We start from the raw sequence: 14347 nt of genomic DNA, 5'->3' as shown, positions 1-14347 counted from the left end.
AGGTCGAAGCGTTTTCCGTTTACAACGTGTGGCTCTTCCTGCCCGTACGAGCTGGGGCTGGGCACAGGGCGCCTTTGTCCGGGCCTGCGAAGTTGCAGAAATAATCCCGTGCGCCTCAGACCTCCGGGCTTCAGCAGCAGCGGAGAAAGGGGACGTGCCGTGAGCACGCGTAGCGTTTATTAGCTGCCGGCTGTGTGCCAGACCCAGTCGGTGGTCCTCACCCAGCGCTGCAAGGTGAGCGGGGCTCAGTGGGCAGGCGGGGTCCCCCGGAGCTCCCAGTGGTCCGCAGCTCGGCTCGAGCGGGGAAGGGCTGGGCTGCGAGCAAGACCCCAGAGCGCCCTTTCTGACCCCCCTGGAGGGAAGCCCAAGCCCCACAGGCCGCCTTGGCCCGGATCCTCCACAGGTGAGGTCACACCTTGGGGGTTCCTGGGTGTGTTCCTCTTGCGGGGCCAGGACTTGGCAACCTGGGCATGTGGGGCCATAGGGAAGGCAGTGGGGGCAGGCCGGACCCCACCTTGGCGAAGCAGCCCGGCCAGAGCAGGTCTGGGGAGGGGGTCACTCAGCCCTCCACAAGCCTCCGTCAGAGAGTCTGGGCCGGTCCCGGAGTGCGGGAGACGGTGTCAGCCCAGCTTGGACTCCTGGAGGGGGAGGGACCCGCGAAGGCCCCTCGGTGCCCAGCGCCCTCATGTGTTCTCCGCCTCTCTGCGAGGCGTGTAGTCCGCGTGTGTCGGAGCTGGTCTCACCGGTGCGCTGACGTGGCCGATGCCGTTATCACGCTGCTGGTTGTTTGTGCATCGGGGTGGGAGACCGTGGGTCGTTCTGCGTGGTGCCCGCAGTGCGTGGGCAGCGGGGAGGTGGCGCGTGTGGAGGGACGGCGGTCGATCATGTAAGTGCTGCTCCAGACGCCTCGAATCGTAGAGCTAAAACGGGCGAGTTTCACTGCGTGTGAATTATGCCTCGATGCATTCGATTACGGGGTGGTTCAACCTGAAGAGCTGCACCCCACCATCTAATCCCCCGTCAGGCCATGGTGATGGGTAGCCACCTTTCGTGGAGATGTGCTGCCTCGGGGAGGCCGCAGGTCAGGGCTGGGAAGGAGAGAATTACAGTCGCCAAGGGAACTGTAGTCTTGACCTTATCAGCTGCCTCTTTTCTTAATGAGCTGCTTATGCAAGTGTTAGTTCCTCCCCGTAGATACATATCTTTCCTCCTCGTAGATACATATCTTTCCTCCTCGTAGATACATATCATTCTTCCCTATAGATACATATCGTTCCTCCCCGTAGATACACATCGTTCCTCCCCGTAGATACACATTGTTCCTCCCCGTAGATACACATCGTTCCTCCCCGTAGATACGTATGGACAGTTTCCAAACCCTCCTTGACACCAACACAGTATTTTTTCCCTTTGCCAGTTTCCTTGCTGGAGGGCTAATAAACAGCGACATAAGCTCAGAAACAATTCATGCTGAGAAATTTTGCTGTGAGACCTGCAATGTCATTTCACACACGTGTGAGTTTGCCACAGGACACTCTCCCAGGGGGCTCGTTTGGCAGCTAGCTTCCATTCCCCTCCTCTCCGCGTTTCTTCAAAGGCTGGAACACAAACAACTTGGGCTGCCCGCTTCCCTTGCAGCTAGAGTTCCAGACGCGACCTGGGTTCTGCCCATGGGAAGTATTTAACGACCAACTCTTTTTATAAAAAGCGCACTCTGGCTCGTAGTGCTTGCCGATTTCCGTGGTGTAAATAGTGCCGCTGTGGTCAGTTTCAGCCAGGCTGTTCACACGATGTCGCTGAGTCCTGGAATCGCTGTGCCGTCGACCCTCCCTGGGGGGAGCTGCCTCCAGCAGACGCCCCGTTCTGCCGACGAGTCGCATGGCACCGAGATTCATGGCCAAGGGTGTCCTCTCGCTGCCCCTGGCTGTTTCTGCCGGCAAACTGAGTCGCGGGGGTGGTTGGTTCTCCGGCGTCCGTTCAGTCCCCCCGTGGGGTCAGGAAGCAGGCGCAGAGGCAGCAGTGGTGACCTCTTGACCCTGCACCCGGATGACGTGGCCGAGGCAGCGACACCCGGCCGGCCGGTCCCCGGGCATTGCCCCGGGCACCGCTTCAACAAGCGCGGCTCCCGGCCGCTCCTCCAGCCCTCGCGATAACATCGCGAGCCCCTCATTTCCTGTCTAAACCCCTTTTTGCTCGAAATCCTCAGGGCGGTTTCTGTTTCCTGTAACTAAACCCTGGCTGATAGGAAGTGGAATCTGAAAACCGGAACCGTTTCTGTTTAAAGCCGATACAGATTTTTCTCTGGAATATTCCCTCATCTGTCTGTTCAGCAGAGGGTTCTAATGAGTCGTGAGGGCCTGGAGGACAAGGAGAAAATCGGCCTGGTGACTCTGGTAACTGCGGAGGGGACGTGTCAGAGTAGCGAGTAGGACAGAACCCACTTCCAGAGCTTTGGGGATTCTGTTCTCCCAAGCCCTGAAGGGGCCGTCTGCATGCAGCAGAGGCCTAGCTGTTGGGCCGTAGCCCCAGGCGGGGAGAAACTCGATTTTTTTTGGTGCCACATCACCAGGCACAAGGCCCAAGAATGTGTCATTTAATCGTGACTCCAAATGCACTTCGAGGCTGAGTTGACCTTGGGGTCCCCCGGGTGGGGCTCGTCTTTGGGGAGCAAACTACTCCTGAGGTGACATGGAGGGAAGTGGTTGGGTAGGGGTGATCCTGGCCGCCTGAGGGGGTGCCTGGCACTCTTCTTGGGGATCCATTTTTCGTGGCTTTGTGAAGAAACCTTTGCCCGCTTTGCGAAGGGCAAATGGCTCCTGGCCAAGGAGGCTGTTGTGACCAGTTCTCGGCCTCTTAGTACAAATGAATTTCCAGGTGTTTTCCAAGCGGACAGCAGACGCTGGGCTGAGGACAGTTTCTTGGGGACGAGGCCTAGCGAGGTGAGTGACAGCAGAAGGGTGGTGAGTGGACCCATGAGAGGCCAGGCTGGACAGGGGTTTCCCGAGTGGGAAGCCGGGCCCTGAACCAAAGTGGCCGAGAGCTGGAGTCCTGCGGACCCGGCCCCAGGCTCAGCACTGTCCTCTGAGCCCCTGGACGAGCCGCTCACCACTCTGGGCCTCTCTCTTCCCATCTGTGAGATGGGGGTTGTCATCCCTACCTTCTGAGGTTCTCTTGAGAATGGACTAAAATACAAGCTCCAAAGCATTCGCGAAACGGCACGGTGGCAAACAGGGCAGGTGCTGGGGGCCTCCGCCTGGGTTAGGGGCCGTTTTTAATCCTTCGGTAAACTCGGTGTTCCTCATGAAGGTTAATTTGGAAAAAAACGCCGAGAGATATGGTCGGTCCAGGAATGTGCTTTCCAAAGTCAGTTTTGAGGGATTGGGAGTCACTCGGGGTGTCACGCCTGGTTCCGACCCGGGGGAGCATGAATTCCTTCATTTATACAGCAGATTTGAAAAAATAACGATAGCACCGTGACCGGACAGAAGCAGATGCAGTTTGGGTGACTTCAGATCTGCCGTTTTACGGGACCACTGAAGTTTCAACTCGTTTTTAAAATTTAAAGCGAGATAAGAGCGTACACTGTAAGGTGAGTGCAAATATTAGTTTGTATTTCAACCGTTTTACTAAATCGGAATGATGTCTTTAAAATGGAAACACGTACTCTTTGTTCATTTAAAACTGAACAGCCGGGTTCTGTATGTAAGGAGTTTGGAAGTTGCTGCTCTGTCTTAAGAAGCTGAACAAACTGAAAAATCAAGAACTTTTCCTGTCTCTGTCTATGAGGAAGGGCACAGGCAGACGGCCGCTCCCAAATCAGACAGACAGACGGACCAGGAGTTACGGCTTCCTGGTCCTTGTGGGTGGACATTGCTGTGGGAACGCTCATTGACAAATTGCTGGAGGCTCAGCGGGGACAGCCTCCCACCCCCAGGCACACGCGAGTGGGCGAAGTCAGAATGACCTTCCTGTCCCTTGTCCCTGGGAAGGGCGGCCCGCAAGCCCTGCAGGGCTCCCTGGCTCCGGCCCCTCACAGCTGGGCCAATCGTGCCACCCACTGTCACTGGCCTTGGAGGTCCTGCCAGACGCGCACTGCCCTGACCGATCCCTGGGCCCCCCAAGGGGGCAGGTCAGGGCGCCGGGCACCCAGGCCCGGAATTGTCCACCAGCGCAGACAGGCAGATCCTGAGGCCGCCTGCCAGATCCGAACCCCACGTGGAGCGAGCAGCTAGGGCTGTCTCTGTTCTTGGGAACCTCGCACAGGCCCAATGGGGCCACTGAGAAGCCCCTTGTCCCCCGGGCCCCCCGAGCAGAGCCTCGCACTTGCCGGCAGATGGCACCTGGGTCCGTCAGGCGACCCTTCTGGGCGGCGGCTCCCTGGCCCGTGAGGCGGGCCCGCGTGTGGGCTCCGTGTGGCGCGCGTGAGGCTCCAGCTCACTCCCACAGCGCCACCATCTGCATGTCCCTGCACGCGCGCACCTGTGTGCAGGTGTGGGCGTCACTTTATTAGCAGCTAAAACGACAGTGATGGTCGTGAGCACGGGCCTCTCTCCAGTGGGGCACCAAGGTTGGCCTCAGGAGGAGACCAAGGCCACGTGACCCCCAGGGGGCGCGAGCCGGAGGGAAACCGAGGTCACAGGCAGAAGGCGCCCTCGGGTCTGTCCATTTCCTGTTTGCCTGCGTTGGGGCAGAGCCGGTCTGCAGCCAGGAGGTGTCGCTGGCCGGCGGCCCTCGGCTGGTCACGCCACTCCCGTCGGCCTCGGGTCCTCAGTGTGGGCGCCCAGGGGAAGTTCCAGCTCCGAGGAAGCCCTCGGAGGGATGGGTCGCAAGCCGGGCCAGTCCCTAGCTCCCGACCTCTCTCGGAAACCGACGATGTGTACATCATAAACGAAGGAGCTGCAGAGTATCACGTCAGACTTCCATGCCCAGAACCGGCTTCGGTAGCACGGCCAGCTCCCGCGTCCCGAACCTGCCCCTGGGCTCTCTGCTCCGAAAGGCTTGCCAGAGGGTGCACCTCTGCTGTCACCCCCAGACTGGGTGGAGACCTCGCCACGCCATGGGGACATGGCGTGGAGCCGCCCTCCTACTTGCCGGGCTGGCAGGATGTGCGTTTCTGGCTTCTCTCATGAGGCTGTGTCCTACGGCAAGGCCAAGACGGAGAGATGAAGAGGGAGACCCTGGATCAGGCCGTGCCTGAAGCCATCTTCGCAGACATCTCAGTTACTTGACCCTGTAGATCCCCTGCCCGCCGCCCCGACCCCTCCTTACAGAAGGTGGTTTTCAGCTGAAAAGAGTCTTGACCGTGACACGTACCACTGCGGAGCGAGGGGCGTGGGGATCTCTTCTCTTTTGCTCGTAGGCCGCCATCGTGCGCGCTGAGTCAGGGGAGGCTTCTCAGAGGAGGTGACGAGGGCCTTGAACTTGAGAAAAGGGCAGAGTTTTGCTAGAGAGAGGAGAGGACGTGTGGGGAGCTGGCCGCCTAGGGCTCCCTGTGCCGGGCGGGGCGGGGGCGCTGGGGACGCAGCTGCAGCCCCCCTTCCCCCCTCCCCCAGGCTGCTGCAGGGGCACCAGGGCCAGCCCCGCTGGCTCTGCCCTGCCTGGACTCTTGGCAGGAAGAGACTAAAGGCGAACTTGGGCAGACATGCAGGGAAGGGGGAGCATAAAGCTATTTTCTTCCCCGCTCCAAACGGTGAAGAAACGGCTTTCCTCTTGTAGGAGTTGGACTTCCTGCGGCTGGAAAAAAATAAAAAAATACACCGAGGCCGTGTTTTACGCGGCCTGGCCCGGGCCGAGCGGGGCCCGAGCAGCCCTGTGAGCATCTGTGTGCTCGCAGATGGCCCGGCCACCCTGGGGAGCTCAGCAGCTGGCCCGGTGGCCCGGGACCTCCCCTGTGTCCAGGCCGGAGAAACTGGGCTCCAGGGCACGCTTTCAAAATACAGCGGTTTTTCTGTGGCATTCGCCAGCCAGCGAAGTTACAAAATGTGACTGGGGTGGCCGCTTCTCATTATTATGTATGCAACAAATATTATCCCCCCTCCCTCCCTTCCCAACAGCGATTCACAAAGGGGTCTTTGTTCTCTGCAAGTTCAAAGTCAGCTCTTCCAACAGGGAGAAACGGGCCGGGGCCGGCGATTACAAGGAGGAGGCCGAGTTTTACTGGCTGTCAGACCGGGCATGTGGGAGGCGTCAGGGTTTCCGCGGGGCCGGAGCGCGGGCTGCAGATGCAGCGTGAATGGTTTCCCAGAGTCTGACGAGGGGGGGACGTGGTTCGTTCAGTTCCTCTGCTGAGGGTCTCAGAACAGGGCGCCCCGCGCTCAGGGCACCCTGCCCCCGTCTTGTTGCCCTCGTGAAGGTTTGACTGGCTGAATGAATATCCAAGTTCGATTTTGTTTACAGAAAAAAAAGAGTTTTCAGTGGAAGTTTGCAAAGGGCTGACCTTGAGGCCTGGGAGTGGCTGGGCCCAGCGACACTGTGGCCGTCCAGACTCAGAGCCCAGGGCTGGTGCAGCCCGGAGCAGGACGGCAGCTTTTCTGGGCCCCGTCTGTCTCTCGGAAGGTGGGGTCGCCGAGCGCAGGGCTGGGGGACCAGGGTACACGCGCTGCTTGCTCGAGCCAGCCTTACGGGTTGGGGAGCTTGCCTGCAGCACCGGGCACCCCGTCTGGCACGGGCCCGTTACCTCTGCGGGCTCTGCGGGCTCCCGGCCTGGCTCTCTCCGTTTCCCGACGCAGGAGCAGGGTGTCTAATCTGTGTCACCTCGTCTGGTCCTTGCGCCCCGTCTGCGCTGTGGGCCTCCAGCTGGGGGTCGGAGAGGTTAAGGAGCTTGTGCCGAGCGAGCTGGGATGACCCTCGGCCTCACTCGACCCCAAATCCTCGCCCTCTCCGCCCCCGTGGGGCTCTGCTGGCTTCCCGTGTGGCCTGCCCTAACCCTCCCCTCGGCTGCACACGTAAGTGTCCCTTGGGGGCTTCCAGAATGGGTCCCCATCTGGACTCCAGCCCCGGACACTCAGATTGCCTGGCTGGGGCGCGGCCTGGGCATCAGCCTGACTCAGGGCCAGCTCTGCGAAGGCCCCAGTCACGTCCCCGCCGGCTGCGTCGGGGGGACCCGCCTTCGGCGGCCTCACAGGGAAGAGGCTTAGACCCGAGAAACCGGAGTGTTCCGCAGGCCTCTTTAGTTGTTGGCGCGTTTTTATTCTAATTATAGAGATGATTTATTCCGTTTGGCAAAGCCGCGCAGTTGCTGGGACATTCCGATGGCACGCGGGGTCACTGGGGTGGAGTTGGTGAAATCAGGTTGCTCCCCGGAAGTCAGGGTGTCTGGTGATCAGCTGGGGTGGAAGGTGCTGGAAGGGAGCAGGCTGCATTTTAGGCAGGCACAGAGGGCTGCACGGTGGAGGAGTCAGAGGCAGACGGTACGCCCGGGGGGGGCCCCGGAGGGGGCAGGACATGAGGGGGCCTCAAACGCCACGTTCGGGAGCTGGAATTTTAGGTAAAGGATAAATCCTGCAGATGAAGGGTGACAGGCGACGCCGTCCTCCGCGGTCAGGACCCAGCTAGTGACCAGGCTCCGCCTCGAGGTCAGAGAGGCCGGCGGTCGGTGGGATTTTAGAAACAGTCGTCTCCTTCGGCCTCCGGGGGGATGGGGAGGCAGGGCTGGCCTCCCTTCCCAGCACCCATGGGAGCTGCTCTGGGCCTTGGAGCAGCTGCTGCTGGGCCTAGAGCCTCCCTCACAGCTCCGGATGTCCCCGGGCTGTCCTGCGGGCCCTGGCTGTCCTTCAGGGATCTCGGCCAGGACCAAAGACAGCCGGCCACCCAATACGTGCCCCTGGGGCCACAGCACCTGGCCAGCCTGGGCCGCACCCTGAGGATCTCCGCCCTGGTCCCCGGCCAGCACCTGGCTCAGGGGGAGCTGGCTCCTCGGAGTCCGGTCCCCAGGCGGTACCGAAAGGCAGCTTCCCGAGCGGTGGGGAGGCCTCTCTAGGGACCGGTTGGTGGGGAATAAGGCCCCTGAATGCCAGGGCTTGGCTCGTCAAGGTGTTTTGTGGTGCGGATTATTTTGGAATTTTGAAAAATTCCGGTAAGAAAAAAAGGAAGAATGAAAAGTAGGAGGAAAGGAATGAAGGAAGGAAGGAAGAGAGACAGAGAATGAGAGAGAGAGAGAGAGAGAGAGAGAGACTGAGAGAGAGACTCAGAGAGAAGAAAGAAACAAGAAGGAAAGCGAGTTGCAAACTCCGGGAGCCCCGTGCACGCGGGGCGGGGGCTCGTCTCGCAGATGCTTCCAACGAGCTCTCTGGACGTTTTACGGAGCAGCCGGGTCCCCGTCACCCCCGACCCTACTTTGTCAGACGAATGCGGCCGTTTTTAAAAGTGCGAGAACCACGTCGTGACGTCTCAAAGAGCGGCCGGTGAACGTCTCTGTTGCCGTCACGCCGCCCGGCGCCAGGTCGCGCTTCTCCTCCTGGGGCCTCAAGCGGACGTGTCACGTCACCTGTCGCGTGGAGGCGGACGTGTGCACCCGGCGTCGCGAACACCGCGGCGACCGCCTCCGCGCACGGGCCTCCTTTATCCTTTTGAACTATGTCCTTACGGTGAACTTCTCAGGTGAGAATTATTGGCTAAAATCGAAGAGGTGTTTTCGGGGCACAGTGCCAAGCATAGTGCTTCTTCCCGGCCCCCGGGTAACCAGTCCCCGAGGGTGAGAACTGTCGTGTAGGGGGACGTCCACGCTCCCTGGCATGGCGGGGTCCTGACAGCTCACCTCTGTGCCCCGCCCCGCACCTGGACCATGGCCGGCCTGGCCCTCACGTCCCAGCCCGTGGCCTCTCTCCCCCCACCATCTCCCCCTGTGGCCTCAGTGGCCGCCTCTGCGCAGATCACCTTCGAATTTATTTTATCGGCTGTCAAGTCCCAAAGGCCTTCGCTCTCGGCTGCGGTCACTGATCGCTGGCTGGAGCCTGGACTTGTAAGCAAACAGCCCAGAGGCCTCCTCTGAAGTGGCTCTGTTCTCTGAACCCCCATCCTCCAGATCTGGCTGATGCTTCCTCCACGACTTCCTGCCCTGGGAGAAGTGCAGTTTCTTTCCTCTCGCCGGTGGGTGGGGGCGTCAGAGCCCAGGTGCAGGGCGGCGACCTCCTACACCTGCGGGGGCGGGGCGGGCAGCTGCAGCATCCGGGAGGTGGTGGGGGTGGGGGGGATCCACAGAGAACCCAGGGCCGGGCTGGGCAAGAGGTCAAGACCAGCGTACGGGGCCCCCAGCTTTGTCTCCTGGATCTGAGGGGCTCCTGTTCTGAGCCTCCCAGAGGGACGAAGGTGGCGGGACCTCCCCGGAGGAGCAGGAGGGTGGACGGGGGTGTGATTCATCTGTATCATGACATAAGTCAGACTCTCCTTCCTCCTCGAGACGGAGTAATCGTCCATCGTGTGGCTGGACCACGTTTTGTTTATCCGCCATCATCCGTCACTGGAGACTGGGCTCGGTCCGCTCGTGGGCCGCCGCCGATGATGCTGCTCCGACGGTGGGTGTGCGGCTTCCTCCTGACAGAGTCCATCGGGAATGTCCTCACTGGTGCCTGGGGCCCGGGGGACGGGAAGCGGGGGAGGAGAGACCTTGAGAAGGGGGAGGGTGGAGTTCCGGGTCCCGCCTCCCGGCGGCCCCTGCTGCGATCCCGCAGCTGTGGGGATGCAGCAGCCCCGCAGGGGACAGCGTCAGAAGGGGCAGCGGGACGGGCCCTGGCTCGGGTCTGACGTGGACGGAGGCGGAGCAGGTTCCGATGCAGGGAAGTCGGCGGCCTACGGGCGGGTAGCGACAGCCGTATCCTGCTGCGGCTGGTATTAGGCATATTCGCCAGCCAGAAATCGACATTAAATGATGAGATCGGTTTGGGGGAAATAGCCATTTGCTAAAACATGTGGATCGCTGCTCATACGTATATATGGTCATGGGTGGGGGGGAGAAGGTGAGCCCCAAAAGATACATCCAAGAGCAAGTCCCTAAGAATCCACTAACGTTGCTTTATTTGGAAAAAGGGTCTTTGCCGATGGAATTACGTCTCTTGTTGAGATCTTCCTGGATTACCTGGCCGGGCCCTAAAGCCAACGGCAAGTCAGGAGATGCAGACACCCAGACCAGGAGCTCCTGGAGGCAGACGTGGGGACGGGGGAGCCACCGGGGGCCGAAAGGGGCAGGCGCAAGAGCTGCCTCTGGAGGTGAGCACAGCTCTCCCACCCGGTTCCACCACCGCTAGAGGATACATTTCCGTTGCGTTAAGCCACCAAGTTTGAGACCCTTCGTGGTGGCAGTCCCGAGAAGCCGATACGGCCCTTGAAAACTAAATTATTGAAATCCGCACACAAGGGACGGGGGCTTGGAGGGAACTCGGCTTTCTTTCGGGTTGCGATCGGCCAGCTCACACTGGGGCTGAGGAGAAGTTTTGGCAAGTGGGGTGGCGGCAGCCTGCCCGAGGCGGGGTGCAGGGTCCTCGGGGTCTGTGGGACAGTCCCCAAATGCTCGATTTGCATTTCCTTCATGAGATATTCCATTTGCCATCCGTCATGACAATCTCTCTCTCCCACCTTTTTTTCCTCAACCCAACTCTCTTTTCTCTCTGTCTCTGTCTCTGTCTCTCTCTCTACTCCCCGCCCCCACCTCGCTCTGTCCGACTCACTCATTCCGTGAACCAAGCATTTGCACGTCGGTGCCCACCAACACATCCATCGCCTTGCGCGGCCAGGTTTGCGCGGCCAGGTTACCTTGCTGCAAGGTGGGCTTTAGCGGGCAGCGTTTGCCACCCCCATGACAGACCTGCTGCCTGCAGTTGCCGTTTGCGAGCGATTGTCTTTCTGAGTCAGCATCCCCGTAACACCGTGTGGCCGGGAGGCCTGGGCTCCTCGTGCGGACGGACCACCCAGGCCTTCTGGACCGCGGCGGGAAAAGCCCGAGCCTTGCAGAGGCTGGGATGGCTGCCCGTTCTCGACCCGCTTTGGGTCAGCCTCAGGATCGGGTGCGTAACGCCCCGGAACGCGGCCAGCCCTGCGAGGGCGCTCGGCGTTGTGGGTGGCGGAGCGCCGCGGTGAGGCCTCCTCCCCGTTGGGCTCTGGCGCGGCTGCAAGGTGGGGACGCGAGCAAAGTCGCCTTGAATTTGGAGCTGATGCGGGGGAGGCGGGGGAGAGGCGCGCTGGACACGGATCAGAGGACCTTTCAAACGATCACGCGCGATTCGTGGGGACGTGGAGTCTGGCTCCTCGCTGTCCCGCTGGGGAGGGTGCTCTGGGCTTTGTGGTTTGAGGAGGCGGCTTCGGGAGGACTCCGGGTCCGGCGCCCACGCCACCTCCCGCCTGCGCCAGGTCCCCCGGGGCGGGCCCACTGCAGCGCCCCGACTCACGGCCGCTCCCGACCCTCAGCGGAGCGCTCGGCCCGTCTGCCCCTCGGGCCTTGTCGGCATCCGGCAGTTACCAAGCGCCAGGCCCTGAGACATCCTGGTTCTGGCAGAGGGGGCGGCGGGGGGCAAATGCACAGTGAGCCCCGTGGGAGGAGGCCGGTGCTGGGGGCACCGGGGGGTGATGGCCGAGCTGGCCCCAGGCTCCCCCTCCCCCCAGAACGTGGCGTCGGCCAGGGTCTCGGTGCTTCGGAGGAAGCTTCCAAACGAGCCGGCACTCGGCACTCGGCCCACGGCTGTTCCGGCCGAGAGGTGGGTCCTGGGAGGCGAGGGTGCGGGAGGAGGGTCCTGAGCCCTTCCCGTCCCCGCGCCCTGTGCTGGGCCCTCGCCCCTCGCGCCTCGGGCGCCCTGCCCTGGACCGAACGGACCCATCGCGGGCAGCTGCCGTGTCTGGCCCTGCCCCGGGGGACCCCACTGCTCACTTCTCCCAGGCCCCTGGGCTCCGTGGCCAGAGCCCGCCTCGGGGGAGGGACCCGGCCGGGAGCGGAGTCGGTGCCCATGCCAGACGGCATCCCCCGCGAGGAGAGGCTGCCGCCAACCCCCGCGGAGCCTGCGACTGGCCGAGTGCGAGTCACATGGGGCTCGCTGTCCTCCCGAAAAGCGTGACCCTTTAGTCTGAGGAGATGGTGGCATCCCCACCCCCAGCGGTGGCTGAGGAGGCTCCTGGCTGCCCAGCTGCCTGTCAGAGGAGGCTGCGCCAAGGCCCAGCGGCAAGACAGTCTGCGGGGGCCATCGTCACCCACTCGGAAGGGTCTCGGCGCAGCCAGGGATGGGCCCGGCGAGCAGGAAGGGCCCAGCTCCCTTCCTGGGAGTTCCCGCCCAATCAGAAGAAATTTCTTTACGTCCTCACTCATGTTTGATAATATTAGTTTTTTAAAAATTGTAGGTGAAAAGTGATACCTTGAATGAATAGGTTTCCAAGGTGGCGTCATCTAGCTAGGTCTTGGGTCCCCGTGGTGTGCCCTTGACAAGGGCAGGAAGCAGTCGGTCACATCAGACAGCTCCCCGCCCCTCTGCTTGGCCACCCTGCCTCCCCCCCTTCACTCAGCCCTGCAGACGGGTCCCCTGAGCCGCCCCCCACCCTCCTACAGATCTACGGAAGCCTCAGCGAAGGGGCGAGCGCGGTGGCCTCTGGACGGGACCGGCAGGGCCGGGTGGAGAGCCGGGGCCGGAGGAGGGCAGCGCTGGCCCCGGAGGGAGAGCGGGGGCCTGGGGCGACCGCTGCCCAAGGCCAGTGTCGCGGCGGGGGCTTGGCAGCTGAGGTCGGCTCAGCCGGGTGGAGTGACGGGCAGGAGCCTCCGGCGGGGCCGGTGCCGGCTTGGCGTCCTTCCAGAAAGGGAAGCGGGGCTTCTGTCATCGCTGTCCCCCTTCCTGAGAAGTCCGGAGTCGTGTCCCGCTCAGCGAGGCACGGTGGTCTCGGGCGGGAGCCGCGCGCCACCTGGCGCTCGCGGGGCATCCGTCGGAATGTGGGGCCCTCGCCCGGATCCGCCTGCTCCGGCCGTCCGCTGGTGGTGCCCTGGCCTGGCGCAGCATTTTTTAAAAACCCGATGTGGTTCAGGCTTTTTTTTTTTAAAAAAAAAAAGAAAAACAAAACAAAACGCCGCCCCCGCCGTGAGGGAACGAGACGTTTTCCCAGGCTCCGGAGCAGAGCGGGGCTGCGGCCACGTTGCCCCTGGTGACGACACACTTTGGGTCGGCGGCTCCTCTGGGCCTTTGTTCCCCTGTGCATAGGCCGGGCGCGAGAAGGTCAAGGTCGTTTTCGGCCGCATGTCCTGGGAGGCCAGACCCACACATCGCGGCCTCTCTCTGTCTGTCTCTCCCTCACTGTTCAGTGCCCTGGCGGGGATCACGGAGAGAAGGTGAGGGCGTCTGCGTTGTGGGGGGTCGCAGGGCCTCAGCCCGGGAACAGATCATCTGACGGCCGAGGAAGGCGAGGGCCCCTGGAGCTGGGCGCCCTCGTCCAGGCTTCCGGCCCCCGCCCAGCTCTCCAGAGGACCGGTGGCCTCTCAGGTCCTCATGTCATCTGGGAGAGGGAGGAGGACGGGAGGGTTGGTGACAGCTTTCTGAGCGGCTTCCTCGGCCCCAGTTCGTTTCTGTTGCTGTATCACAAGCCGCCCCCAAACTCGGCAGCATACAGCCACGCTCCCATACTTTAGGTTCCGGGGGCCCCGAATTTGGATGGGGGCACGGCAGGCTGGTGGCTTCTGTCCCGTGAAGTCTGAGGCCTTAGGCGATGGCCCAGGGTGACCGAACATCTCGGATCATCTGCGGGCACTTCCCCTCTGTGATGCTGGCTGTGGCCTCACTGTGGCCGTGGTCAGAGCGCCCACACCTGGCGTCTCCAGGTGGCCGAGGCTCCCGCCCAGCATGGCGGCCTCATCAGAGTCACTTCTGACCTGGTGGCCCAGAGCTCCCCAGGGGGGCACCCTGCTTCACCGTCTTTTCTGCAGAGGTCACGGGGCACTGTCCCACAAGTCACAAGGCCAGACCCCAGGGAGGGGCTCAGACCCCCACCTCTGGATGGGAGGCTGATCGTGGTGCAGCTCACGGGACGGTGCAGGCCGTCGGGGCCACGTCTAGAAAACACGACGGGCTCTCTGCTCACGGGCTCCTTGCCCCCCATTCCACCCCAGCCGCCGGCCAGCTGCAGGGACAGCCCTAGCCGGGCCTCTGCAGGGCCTCCGTCCCTTCCCCACCCCCAAGGGGCGGGTCGTGAACGGCCACGTGCTCGCTCGCCCGCACACACCCCCGCCCTCCTCACTGCGGCCAGGCTGACGCGGCACGGTGCGGGCTAAGTGGAGCTCGGGCCACTTGGCCTCGTGAGGACCCCACACTGCCTGTGCCCCTCAGCCTCCCCGGCCATTAGGCTGTTCATGTGGCTTTTGGTCTGTGTTTCTTGCCTTTCAACCTGCGGG

Source organism: Rousettus aegyptiacus, unplaced genomic scaffold, assembly GCF_014176215.1.
Source record: "Rousettus aegyptiacus isolate mRouAeg1 unplaced genomic scaffold, mRouAeg1.p scaffold_m13_p_14, whole genome shotgun sequence".
Taxonomy (NCBI): Eukaryota; Metazoa; Chordata; class Mammalia; order Chiroptera; family Pteropodidae; genus Rousettus; species Rousettus aegyptiacus.
This window is presented reverse-complemented; position numbering follows the sequence as displayed.